General features: G+C 46.2%; 1 pseudogene; it reads right to left on the bottom strand.

Moving 5' to 3' along the window:
* Window positions 1-8,639, bottom strand: part of LOC104407829 — a 29,660-nt pseudogene extending 21,021 nt beyond the window's left edge.
* Between the last annotated feature and the right edge of the window lie 1,273 nt (window positions 8,640-9,912).

The following is a 9,912-nucleotide window of genomic DNA, read 5'->3' as shown; positions in this document are numbered from 1 at the left end:
GAAGATGGATGTACTACCACACTGGTAACAATGAGCTCTAGGTGTAGGAGCAGAAGTTGTGAGGAGAAGCAACCAAGCACTTCAAGGTCTGCTGTTGAAGGGAAGTCAAGAGCAGCTACCTGCCAAGCTGAGCCTGGACAAGGTATGCACTGCTGCAGAGCAAGAGCAGCCACTAGAAGTGGAGTTCAACAGAGACAGTTATGCTGAGCCACCTCCCGCGTGTCCCAGGGTGAAGAAAGGGGAGATTTCCTCCAAGGAAGTATTCAAACTAACAGATGTTTTTAACAGAGCCAAAGGAAGGTGAGGGGGGGATACAAAAGTTTAGGATCATGATTCAGCTCAGGACAGCAGATCACCTTTGGTGACCATTTGTCTGAAATGTTGCAGTACAGCCTCCAGTTTCCCTGAGGAGACAGCACTGGAGAGTAATTCAAGATGCTTCTACAGATACAGCCAAATGAGATTAGGAGCAAGAGGATTGTGCTCCAAAACCTCAGATTTATCCTACTTTCTATCCCTTTCCTCAGTCTATCATCACTTTATCCTCCTTTTCCTGTGGCAGATGCTCACCCTCAGAGAAACCATGGTGCTATTCCAGCTGGTGGTATTCAGTGAGAAGTGGGTTTCCCCATTCTCATCTGTGAGAAATGTCAGGTGTTTCTTCTCATCATTGACATCAACTATTAGGTAGACTGTCTCATTTCTGAGGGGAAACTTCACTGTGGCAGAACATCTGCAGAGAAGTGGAGGAAGTTAATACCCCATGGAGTCACATTCTGAGGCACTGCCAGTGCTTAATATTGTTTCTATCACTGGGCTTTCTCAGGCCTTCTAGCTTGCAGACAGGTTGGAAGGATCCAAATAAATGTGCAATAAATACACAAAACCAACGATATGCAGCTGTTTGGGACTAGAAACTAAAGGTAGTGCAGCCAAATGAGGCTCCTAGATTTGGGGGAGGGAGGGGGAAAGGTGATTTCCTCATATCCTGAGCGTTTTCATGGACAATGCTGCAGCATCCTTGACGATCAGAAAGAGTCTTGACTCCAGTAACTTAACTGACCTTTCCTTGCCCTTCTTCATGCTGGGGTTAGTACTGGCCCAAGTATGAGTGTTTCTAGCCCCAGTGGGACAGCATCATCCAGGGGACCATGAGTCAGAAAGGACTGTCTGAAAATACATTCTTCTAGGATGTAATTCCCTCAACCTTCCTGGGCCCTCTGCTTCATGACACGACACACCGTACCCTGTAAGTACTTATTTCTCTTTACACACATTAACACTAATACTGAAAACCTACCTCCTTATAGTCAATACTGTGTTAGACTAAAAGGGAGCAGAATGGCACTCCTTGCAGCAGGAGCATGCCTAATCAGCCCTGCCTCAGAGGGTAAGATATGGTGGGTAGGGGCTACCTGTCAGGATGGTACACTACAGTTAGCAAGAATTACAACGACTGAGTGCAGGTTCTTCCATGGCTAGCTGGGGCTTCTCAACTGACTGAGGAACACTTTGGTCTCCAGGCAATCAAAAAGAAGTTATATATATGCTAGTGGAGATGAAGGGTGAAGAGGTTTAGGAAATCTCATAATAACAGATGAAAGAGGTACTGGAATAGAGACCATCATGATGCCACAGGACTTGGGAACCCTCAAGTTACTTTTTTGAAAACTAATTCAACTGCCACAGAAAGGCTAAACCCAAAGAAGTTGCTTTCAAGGAAGAGAACACTTCACAGATCCCCCAGGACCTGTTCCATCTTCCACTATTTTTCCTACTGCAGTTATGTAGCTGTCAGTTTTATTTAATTCCAGAGTCTCTGTCTTCACTGTAAAGGTAGTGCAGCCATTCTTGTTTGTCTGCAGAAGGAGAGATATGAACAGAGAGAAAGAGCATAGTGTGGAGGAAGACAAACTGTCCCATAGATGCTGGGCAATCCAAAAGAAGTGTTTCCGAACACTTGTGGAAGAGATGGAAGCTCAAAAACCTGTAACTGCAGAACCCATTATGGATACCTCAGCCAAAGAAGGAAAGCAACATGCGTGGATGAAATAGTCACCAAAAAAAGTGGCAGAAAAAATGTTTCAGGCAAATCACATAAAGGTTAATTATGTCACAGACAAACTCAGGAGACTCAGTTCAGCTTAGATCCTGCAGCTGAAAAAGAATGAGTGTCTTTACCTCAGCTAAAAGTAACCTCCTCCCTGAAACTATATGGCCTTGACGGATAAAACCGGGCAGTGTGGCTTTCCAGTCATGACCATCCCTGTGACATGGTCATGTTAAACAGACTGCAAGAGCTTTGCCAGGCGTCAAAGCAGAGGCTGGGTACAGCCAGCCTGCCAGAGGGGCGAGGTGGATAAACTATTTCTAGTTGTGCCTGTGAAGTTCTCCACAGAACCTTGCAGGGCCTCTTATATGTAAGGTGAGAGGGAGCTGGCATTCAGTTGGTGCTTTGCACAGCTAAGACTGAACAGCATTCCAGCTGGAGACATTTTGCTGCTGGATGCATTTTAAAAACTGCCGAGATCCAGCTGGATTTTCTATTCTGGCTTGTTGCTGACTGCTCTGACATTTAGAAATATTTTCTTGTGACTTTCAGGCTGAAAGACCTGCATCTGAAAGCCACGAGTAAAACCAAGCGTGGAGCTTAACCACAAGCATATAACGAACACAAATGCACAGACAGTGTAACCAACACTGGACAGAATCTCAGAAAGGACACTAGCAAATCTAAGATGATCCATTAGCTCCATCGATGCAGTAAGAAACAGGGCATTAGCCATAGACCATTTGATGCTCTGATATTGGTATTATTGGTGGGAATGATTACAGGACTGAATAGACCGGTGATCTGATTGCATACAATATGATACAGACCCCTGGGGAAGGGGCCTAGATATCATTACTTACGTACAGCTTACACCTTCCTCTGAAACACTGAGGTACATATGGGCAGCTAGAGCAGTAATTTGAGTCACAGGAATAGGAATCAATGGTCTGATCAGGTTTAGCAAGTGGGAAGACACCAGGCTAAACACTGGTGCACATCAGATATGTACTGGGGAAGGTTAAGGGGACAGACATACATGCCCAGCAGGTAATACTTTCCACTCTCCTATTTGTTCACCTCCCCTGCTATTTCGCTTCCTCTTCCCAGTAGAACTTGATAAACCTTCTCCCAGGAACTGGGATGATGTGATATAATTAATTTCTATTTTCCCTTGAATGGGCTTCCCATAGGTATACCGTGCCAAAGAGAAGAAACATTCACCTGAAGACTGGCCACTTCAGCAGAAATATTGATCCCACCCTTATCTCAGGGAAGTGAAGCCTGGGAGAGCTTTGTACCATGTTTGCTCAAGAACTTCAGCTCATCCCTTAAAATCAGTTTGCATCCATCTCCACCCACTATACCCAGCATCCTTGGTGTCCTTCACAGTAAATGACCAGGTGTGAGAATAAGCCCATTCCAGAGAGTGATCTGTATCCCTCAACCACAGGATACTACAAGGACATCACACTGGAAGGCCATTTGTCAGCTATGAGCAAGCCGGAGGTGATTGTGGAGTCGAAGGCCAGAGATCACAATGATACCACTTGCCACAGACCTTCAGCTGAAATTCCTCATTCACTGTAGTGATAAATGGAGGGTGCTCAATCTTCATTTCAAATTTTTTCAGCACTGCACAGAAGAGAGAAAGATAAGGATAGAGTTAAAAAAGCAATACTTGCATGGATGCTGCAAGCTCTGTTATAGCTGCAGTCCAGATAAGACATTAATGTCCCCATCACCATGCTTCAATAGCTGTTACTGCCTTCAGCAACACCACCCTCTTCTTGCTGCTATAATTGCACATGGGCCTGCTTTCTACTCTAGCTCAGTCAAGCAAAAACATTTTAAATGGCACAGGGTTTCATCCTTACCTACATCACTGCAACTGAATGGGACTAGCACATGATGCCTATTCCTATTATAGCAGCTGCCTGGACTAGATAGTAAACCTAGCTTAGGAGAGGGTGACAATGAGCAGGAGAAAGTGCTCATCATAGGTCCCAGCCACAGCTAGAATGAGATGTCAGGCCACAGCCTCTCCTTTGTAACCTATGCAATTGCAGAACCTCCAGTCCATCACAGATGTATGCACAGACCCATCTATCCCTGCCCTCAGTCTGCTGTTCTCCCAGGGCAAAAGGTCTGATGAACATAGCCACTTCACCCTGCTCTCTTCTTCAGCTGCCCACACTGCTTTCCCCTCACCTCTGTTGTCCACGTCTTACAGTATTCTTCAACACTCAAGTTTTTTTGAGCCATGCCTGGTTGCACTGAGATGGTGTAGCTCCCAAGGGATACTTCAGAGGCCAGAGGGAAGGATAGATACACAATGCCATGTCTTGATTTAATATTCAGCCACTCAGCAATACGGTTATATTCAGGATCCTGTTTGGGGAAGGATGTTCACAGCCACCAAGTCACACTGGGAGGAACCTGGCAGGTCCAGCCATACTCGGGCACAAGAAGGCACTACGAGGTCCTACCCTTGCTGCAGTAGAGAGGATGCCAGATCACCAGGAGAGATTCCTCCCCCCTTCAGTATCCTTTTACTGAACTTTTGAATTGGAAAGGCTGCCAACAACTGCAAAGCTACTAGGAAGTGGTAACACCATAACACTGTGGGATGTGCTGCATCTACTGACCACTTAACCTTGTGTTTTGTGCTCTGTGCAGACAACGTGTTGGACAAAGGTTCATTACTGCCCTGCCTCTAGCTCAACGGTGTGCACCACAGAGGTGCTGGTTTGAATCAAGAACCCAGGCTGAGCAGGTAGAAAAGACTTCAGCTGAACCTGAACCATAACCATAACCTTATGAGGTTACAATTGTGGCACAACCCTGTCCAGGAGTGGAAGAGCAGAAGAGACAGACATCATCTTTGGCTGGTTCTTTGTTACTTACCTGCAGCCATATCTGGGAATACTGTAACATCAAAAGAAACACAAGTTCAGTTTTGTACAGAGCAAAACAGCATTCATGTGAATCAGTATTAACAACCCTGCCTGATGCAGGGCACCAACCAGGAATTTCTGCCCTATCCAGACCCCACATAGGCCTCCTCCTCCCTCTAAGCAGGCTCACACTGCAGTCTTTCTCCAGGGACCAGTGGATGAGTGGTTTCCCTTCAAAGATCACTCGTTCCTATGGTTTAACAGTCATGAAGAGAGATGTCTCTTTCATAAGCCTCTCAATGTGTCTCATACTGAGGCTCCTACTTCTAGAAAAGCACAAGGTGATACCTCATTTTTAATGACCTTAAGATCCTTGTTGAAGTTCACAGTTTGCAATCTCACTGGAGATACAAAGAAAAGGATAGTAAAGGATGCTGGCTGCAATATGCACAAATCTGCTTCTCCTTTTCTGTGCTCCAGTATTCATGTCTCTCTTTACGTCAGAGGTATTTCCCCAGACAGCCCTCCCCAGCATCTCCCAATCAAGAGGACTCTGGGAGGCTTATGTACAGCTGTGGGCTATAGAAATTCACTGCCTTTACCTGGAAAGACTACAATGATGTGTTAAACAGTGGGATGGTCTGTCTGCAGCCTGTTCATATTGTAAAGACTGTAAAGTAACTATCTGTATGTCTACAGCTTGGAACTGTCACTCTAGGCTTTACTTAAATATTAGTAACAGTCTTCAAAAAACCAGCAAGAGACTGTTCAGTGTCCTGCACAGTTCTGGCTTTTCTTTGACATCTCACTAAAGATATTTTACCAAAACAACACTCGGGAGCAGCAGGCTGGGCATTTGGTGCAGCACGGCTTGGAGGGGAACATCCTGACTCATTGTTCCTGGAAATACCTGGTAATTGACATCTGCTTTCTTCCATCTCCAACAAGTTTAACTTGCTGCACTCAGTGAAATCTTCTCCCCAGATGTGGCTGTTACCTTGACCCTTTCCTCCCCATTTTCATATGCCACTTTTTTGCCTTACCCGTTTCTCCAGGTTTGTATAAGCCCTTATCTGTCTCTGCTAGAATTACATTCTTCTGGGGCTTGACCAGAACCTTCCTGCAACCATCAAAGAGCACATTTTCCTCACTATGGATCAGGACATGGAGAAAAACCACCTTCTCTGGCTGTCAAGTTAAAAAAACCAAACTGCCTGAGACTAGAAGCAGCTTGAAAAAGAAATGAAGGCACCTGTCCTACAAAAATTCCCAACTTCCCTCTCCTTCCATCCCCTCCTTTGATTTAGCTCTCTCTTTTCCCTAGTCTTAGTCTTCTCTGTGCTCCCCAGCTTCCTCATTCTCTTTTTTCTGCCTTTCTTCTTGCCATGTCTGCCTCTTCCCAAATTTCTTTCTCCCCTTTACTATCTTTCCCACCCCCCTTCTCCAACATTAATATGGCTCATATGCAGGAGAGGCTGAAGCCCTCTAGTTGGTAAGAGGAGAGGCAGCCAAGAGACGTGTCTTACGTGTGATGTAAGCTATCTCTTTTCCTGGGAATGAATTCTGGCATCTAGGTTGATTGATACAAGAAATGGAAAACAAATTCATCAGAGACATTGCATCTTATCCCAGATGTGACACATCACCTCAATGTTAAAAAATCTCTGAACTTCAAAGTCCAAATTCCACTGTATGACTCTGTCTCTAATCCACTCGTCATTATAGGGAGAAGAAGCAGTTACTGCCTGTCTCTTGTTCATAAACCTAAGAGTGAACCAACTGACATGTCATTCTCCCACTTCACATAAATATGAGATTTTTATGAAACCAAGAAAAACCATAGGGAATCTGGAGCTGACCAAGACAGTAACAAGAGATGGGACATTGATCAGGCAAAAATGAGACAGTATCAGTAAGACCAAGCTCACCAGAAGAAAGGTTATTTTTGCTAATGACAGACTTCCTTGGCTTTCTAGCGCCAGGACTTGCTTTTTCCTAAGGGCTGGCTCCAAACATTTAGTTAATCATTGTCTTGTTGATGCAAGAACCAGAAGTGACTACAGTGACTCCTCGAGTTCTGCTGAATCTGCAGGAAATCAGGGCATAGGCACAGTGACTTTGTGGAGTGCTGAGGAAGAGAGGGGCAGCTCATAGAGTGCCAGCACCAGCTGCATCTCCGTGGCTCTCCAGAAATACAACTGAAGGTCCTGCAGTTGTGCCACAGCCTCAGTGCTTCTAGTTAAACTGACTAGAGTTAAACTAACTAAAATTGGAACTCAAGCCCCCCAAGAAATAGTCAGATTGCCCAGGTGAAATTCAGCTAATTCAGTGGGTTCAGTGCCATTAGCACCCATCACAGCTAAATTAAAGCAATGTCTCAATGTCTGCGCAGGCTGTGACTACATCTTACCATATAGATGCAGCTTTAGAGCAGAATGGTCCTCTTGGAGCTGGAGGCGCAGGCTTCTGAGGAAGTAAGGATGAAAAGAATGTGTTCCCTATGCATTGACTTGCACTGTGATACGTGAGCATTTCTAGGGGCTAAACACTGACTAAACCGAAAGTCAGTATTTTACAACAGGCTTAAAGTAGGATGAAATGGGCTGATACAGATCAAAAGAACAGGGTTTTATTTACTCATGAAAGATCTCCTACTTTGCTAGGCTCCAGGACACTGCTGTATTTTGCATGGCACTGGTAGGGGAATGCATTTAACCTGCTTGCAACCCGTGGCAAAGCAAAAGACAGTGTACCCAGAGTAGTGCTGGGCTCGTGTCTGAAGTGAAGGTGGGAGCACCCACTGCCAGATCAGCTGGCACAGCTACACTCACCTGGAAGGTGACACACTGGAAAATGCCCGGCTTCTCCACATCCCGCTCCACCAGCGAGTGGTTCTGGTGGACAGCCTCAGGCAGGGAGCTGAAGTGAATGCAGAGCTGCTCCTCTTGGGCATAGTGAATGATGGCAGGGAACATCACCATCTAGTAACTAGAAAAGAGCAGAAGATGTTAAAAACAATTCAGAGGCTGAGGCGGACAGGCCAGAATCCACCTCTGTTGCTTTTATGAAGAGGTAGACCAAGGGTCAGAAATATTTGGAGGCCTGCAGCCAAGGAACTACAGTGCAGCTCCCTTTCCAGAAAGAAGCAACGTGCCAAAAGTGGAACTCGAATGCTCGTGATATCTGCCTGTTATCACCCTGCCACCAGCCAGGACACAGCTGCCCAGCGTACAGTACTGCAACTGTAAGTACACAGAGCAAGGCCGTGTGAAGAAAGAAGCCAAAGACTCGGTGTCTGAGGCATAAAGCTTCAGTCCTCCCACCAAATTTCACCCCCACCAGCACAGGATGAACAGAGGCAAAACTTGTGCCTCCTGTAGCTTTGCAGTATGTGCAGTGCAGTGCCTGCCAAGCAAACAGCAGGGACTTCACCTGCAGTGCTGCTCGATGCCCCGCGCTTCAATGGGACTCAGCAGGAGTTGCTTCTGCTCACCCTCCCTGACAATAAGGGAGGCTGAACACTGTTCAGCTCTGGGATGCTAAACAGTGCAGCACCTCAGCACCACCCTTCAATGACAGTCCCTTCCACCAAGCCCCCCCAGAATCAAAAGGAGAGAATCTCACGGTTCCAGGTTTGCTGCAGCTGCGACTGGGAGCAGGGTCAGGGCTAAGAGGAGCACTGGTACTCCCATTGCTTGGGCTGCGACAAACAGCTCTCAAGATCCACACAGGAGAAGCGCCTGTACTAATGGTTTGGAGCAATTCTAAATACCCCCTCACATGCTCCTAAGTCTAAAGAGTGGGGGAGTTGAATATGGAGATAGTATCTCTTCCAGGCTAATGACATTAGGTAATATTTACTTACTTCCACCACCAGCAGAGTAAAGGCCAAACAGCACAGTTCTCCACCCACATCTACATTCAGGTGGTATTCAAGGCAATGGGGTGCCACAGCATGGAGAGTTGTGGGGTAGGTGACCTCTAACCCAGGCTGAAGGGGACTTAGGAGAAAAACTCATCTCAGCCATGGCTAGTCTGGATGTAGCATCCATTGAGAGCCAAAACTGCACCCCAGCTGCTGTCCTCAGTTTGTAAAAAGCATCCTCAGTACTCTCTGTGCATCATTAAAGATCTTCCTCACATCCAGTATTTACTCAGAACTTGGAGTAAAGACCTTCCAATTCACCTCCATTCCCTACATCACTTCCTCTGTCCAGGCATCCATCCCAGCTATGCCTGATCCTCCTTGGGTTCCGCACCTTTTCCAGGACTGCTCCTGTCACCCACTAGCAACTCCTCTCATCGCTCCAATATAAGGCATTTCCAAATAAAGCAAGATGTTTTAAGTCCCCACATATTTGAGCAAATCTCCACTTTACATCCCCTCAAGCCAGACGCCCAGTCTTCTGCCAGCGTCCTCCAGCCATATGGTAGTTCTACGCTGACACCACCAGCCACCCAGACTCTTCTCAGGTACTGCAGCCTTGTTTCTCATTTTCCTGGGTGGCAGCAGCAAAGTGAAGAGGGCTTGGACATATTTGCCTTCTGGTTACAACCTCATTTGAAGGTGGATGTCTTCATCCTGCCCTGGCCTTAGCTGAGTTTTGGTAGAGCATAACTGATATACGGTACAATATAGGGTGAATTTACCATCCACTCAGTCTTTGCTCCCAGCTGAAGCAATCCCCTGGATTTACTTTGGCACGGTCCCTCTATGTGTGCTTAACACTCCCCCTCCTAGTGCACGGTCCGATGTAACTAGCCTTTAACCTGGCACTGACACTGCAGATAGTCTGCAGGTTTAAAGCACTGTATGTCACTGATCTGGGAGCATATTTCATCCTCCGAAATGAACAGGCTTTTGAGTTCAAGCCTAAACTAGAAGGACAAAAACCAATCTGAGTCCTGTCTGATTTCAGAAACGCTCCCCATGGCTCTGCATTTCTGAATGGTCATTAAGTCGTC

The sequence above is a fragment of the Nestor notabilis genome, unplaced genomic scaffold (genome assembly GCF_000696875.1).
Source record: "Nestor notabilis isolate BGI_N333 unplaced genomic scaffold, ASM69687v1 scaffold6856, whole genome shotgun sequence".
NCBI lineage: Eukaryota > Metazoa > Chordata > Aves > Psittaciformes > Psittacidae > Nestor > Nestor notabilis.
Note: the sequence above shows the minus strand (reverse complement) of the source record. Positions and strands in the feature narration are given on the sequence as shown.